The following is a 4,307-nucleotide window of genomic DNA, read 5'->3' as shown; positions in this document are numbered from 1 at the left end:
GTTCCCCCTTCACTCCTCCCATCCCTCATAACCAACAAGGATTGTTTCTTTCTGCGTGTAAACTTTTTCATGAGTTTTTTCAGTAGAGTTGTCATACAATATTTGTCCTTTTGTGATTGATTTATTTCACTCAGCATAATGTCCTCCAGTTTCATCTGTGTTATGAGATGCTTCACAGATTCATCATTGTTCTTTATCATTGCATAATACTCCATTGTGTATGTACCATAGTTTGTTTATCCATTCATCTGTTGATAGGCATCTAGGTTGTTTCCATCTTTTTGCTATTGTGAACAATGCTGTAGTGAATATGGGTGTGCATATGTCTACTCATTTGATGGCTCTTATTTTTCTAGGATATCTTCCTAGGAAGTGGGATTGCTGGATCATATGCTATTTCTATTACAGCTAGGCTGTTTGGAATCTCCTGGAAGGACTCTGGCTTTTAATGTGAGATGGGAAACAATTGGATGATTTTGTTAAGAGGAATGACATGATCTAATTTTTGTTTTCAAAAAATTGTTCTTACTTCTAAGGTTAGACTAAATATTAAAGAGAGGAGGGGAGAAGCAGAGACAGGAGGCTAATAAAATGGTCCAGGGAAATAAATAATGGTGATTTGGATTGGGGTGATATAGTAAAGGTGGTGAAAGTGACTGGGTTCTTAATATATTTCGATGGTAAAACTGGAGAATTTGCTGATGCATTAGATGTGGGGAAGCCTGGTGCATAGTGGTTAAGAGCTTGGCTGCTAACCAAAAGGTCAGCAGTTTGAATGCACTAGCCGCTCCTTGGAAACCTTATGGGGCAGTTCTACTCTGTCCTTTCGGGTCGCTATGAGTCAGAATTGACTCCATGGCAACAGGTTTGATTTGGTTTATTAGTTGTGGGGTGTGAGAAAAAGAAAGGAGTTACAGGTTTTGTCAAGATTTTTTTGGTCTGAGCACCTGGAAGAATGTAGTTCCTAGTTACCGAAATGAGAAAGATTGTTCGGAAGCACGATAATGTGTATATATATATATATATATATTAGGGGAGAGGGGAGTGGGAGGATGGGAAACTGAAGTAAGACTTTTGATATCTATTAGATATCCCATTAGGAGTTGCCATGTAGCTACAGTTGTTATCTATGAAGTTCCCAGAATGTAGGAAAATTATTCAGGCTGAAGATATAAATTGAGAAGTTTTCAGCATAAAGATGGAATTTAATGCCACAAGGTGAGTGAGATCACGGAGTGCGTGAATGCAGAGAGAGAATGGCTCCAAAAATTGGGGCCTAGGGCATACCAATGCTGAGAGGTCCTAAAGATAAGGAGGAACAAGCAAAGGAGACTGGTAAGTAAGAGACTGATAAGTAAGATGAGAAGAAATCCAGAAGGGTGGTGTGGTGTCTTGATTTCCAGTGAAGGCAATATTTCAATGAAAAGGAAAATATTAATTGTATAACATGATGCTGTGAGTTCGTGTAAATTGAGGTCTGAAAATTGAGTATTGGATTTAGCATTTTGGAAGTATTCACTGCCCCTGACAAGAGCTGTTTTGTTGGGAGAAAATCCTGATTGGATTGGGCTCCTTAGTGTGTTGGAGTAGAGGAATTGGACTGAGAGCTTAGACCCTTTCAAGGAGATTTGATATTAAGTCAAAGAGACGAATGGAAATGTAGTAGAATAAGGAGGGCTAGATCTTTATCCTTTTTATTTTTTTAATTTCTTGTAATTGTAGAAATTACAATCCATTTATATGCCTATAAGATTAAGTAGTTTAATAAAATGTTGACGAGTTAAGAAAATTAATGTAGAATTCCTGGAATAATGTAGCTGAACAGGCGTAAATAATGGATCTAGAGCACAGGTGGAGAAATTGTCCTTAGACAGAAGCATTGACGGTTCATTTAAATTGACAGGAGAGAAGTCAAAGATGAGGGCAGATAGATATACAAGTGTGTGGGCATATGTGATGGTGGGGACTTGTGGAAATCATCTTCTGACTGCTGATTGCCTCCATTTTTCTCATTGACATAAAACTACAGTTATCAGTGTGAGTAAAGGAGAAAAGGTGTTGAAAGTTTAAGAAAAGAAAAGCAGATATGGAAAAGTCATTTCTGACTGGGGACTGAAAAAATAAAATGTAATCAAAATGCAAATCAACACCAAAGGCCTGCCAAAATTTAATAGTAATGAATTTTAAGTTAAATAAGCAAGAATTACTGTGTTTTCCTCTCTAGTTGTGATCAGCTGGGTGGGCACAGACGAGGAATAAGTCAAAAGTCACATTTAAACAGAGATGAAGTTTTGTTACATCAATATAGCAAGATAATAGTGATATTCTTGGTGAATTTGCTCCTCTCTTCTACTTCCCTCTTGTCTCTTCCTCATTCCTTAAATTCTCTAGAGAAATTCATAGTTTGATTTCATTGTTGTTGTTGTTAGGTGCCAATGAGTCATTTTCGACACATGAAGACCCTATGTACAACAGAATGAAATATTTCCTGGGTATGTGCCATCCTCATAATCATTGCTGTGTTTGAGCCCATTGTGGCAGCCGCTGTGTCAGTCTGTCTCCTTGAGGGTCTTCCTCTTTTTTGCTGACCCTCTACTCTACCAAGCATGATATCCTTCTCCAGAGACTGGTCCCTCCTAATAATGTGTTCAAAGTACGTGAGACAAAGTCTCACCATCCTTGCTTCTAAGGAGCATTTTGGATGTGCTTCTACAAAGACAGATTTTTATTTGTTCTTTTGGCAGTCCGTGATATATTGAATATTCTTTGCCAACAGCATGATTCAAAATCAATTCCTATTGGGTCTTTCTTATTAATTGTCCAGCTTTTGCATGCATGATGCAATTGAAAATACCATGGTGTCTTAGGCTGGGTTCTCTAGAGAAGCAAAACCAGTAAAGTATATAAAGATATATATAGAGAGAGATTATATCAAGGAAACAGCTCACGTGATTGTAGAGGCTAGAAAGTCCCAAATCCGTGGATCAGGGTAGAGGCCTCTCCCAAGTCACAGAGCCGCAGAAGCTGGCAAGCCCAAGATTGGCAGGTTGGAGAACAGGGCTCCCGCTCACAGGCTGTGTAGATCGATGAATCCCAGGTTCGGCAGATAAGCTGACAGCTCAAGTCCCAAGAAGGGGAGATGAGAGGACAGGAAGCGTCCACAGGATCCAGAGAGAGCAAAAAGCCAGAAAGTCTGCTTATATTCAGATGCGGGCCACACCTCCAAGGAGACTCCCTTTCATCTGATTGACTACTCACAGTATATTCAATCATGGGAGTGATTATATTAAAACACTGAGAATCACGGCCCAGCCAAGTTGACACACAATCTTAACCATCACACATGGCTTGGGTCAGGTGAACTTCAGTCCTCAAGATTGTGGATCCAAGTAAAATGAAATTCTGCCAACTTCAATCTTGTCTCCATTTATCATGATGTTGCTTATTGGTCCAGTTGCAAGGATTTTTGTTTTTTTTATGTTGAGGTGTAGTCCATACTGAAGGCCATAGTACTTGATCTTCATCAGTAAGTGCATCAAGTCCTCTTCACTTTCTGCAAGCAAGGTTGTGTCATATGCATAACGCAGGTTGTTAATGAGTCTTTCTCCAATCTTGATGCTGCGTTCTTCATATAGTCCAGCTTCTTGGAATATTTGCTCTGCATACAGATTGAATAAGCATGGTAAAAGGATACAATCCTGATGTACCCCTTTCCTGATTTTTAACCATGCAGTCTTCCCTGTTCTGTTTGAGGACTGCCTCTTGGTTTAAGTACAGATTTCTCATGAGCACAATTAAGTGTTCTGGAATTCCCATTCTTCGAAATCTTATCATAATTTGTTATGATCCACATAGTCAAATGCCTTTACACAGTCAATAAAACACAGGTAAACATCTTTCTGATATTCTCTGCTTTCAGCCATGATCTATCTGACATCAGCAATGATATTCCTCGTTCCATGTCCTCTTCTGAATCTGGCTTGAATTTCTGTAGTTCACTGTTGATGTACTGCTGCAACCATTTTTGAACTATCTTTAACATAATTTTACTTGCATATAAATTGATGATATTGTTCAATAATTTCCACATTTGGTTAGATCACCTTTCTTTGGAACAGACACAAATATGGATCTCTTCCAGTCAGTTGGCCAGGTAGCTGTCTTCCAAATTTCTTGGCATAGATGAGTGAGAACTTCCAGCCTTGCATCCATTTGTTGAAACATCTCAATTGGTATTCTGTTAATTCCTGGAACACTATTTTTTTTTCAATGTCTTCAGTGCAGCTTGGACTTCTTCCTTTGGTTCC

Source organism: Trichechus manatus, unplaced genomic scaffold (genome assembly GCF_000243295.1).
Source record: "Trichechus manatus latirostris isolate Lorelei unplaced genomic scaffold, TriManLat1.0 scaffold00337, whole genome shotgun sequence".
In the NCBI taxonomy this organism is placed as follows: Eukaryota; Metazoa; Chordata; class Mammalia; order Sirenia; family Trichechidae; genus Trichechus; species Trichechus manatus.
This window is presented reverse-complemented; position numbering follows the sequence as displayed.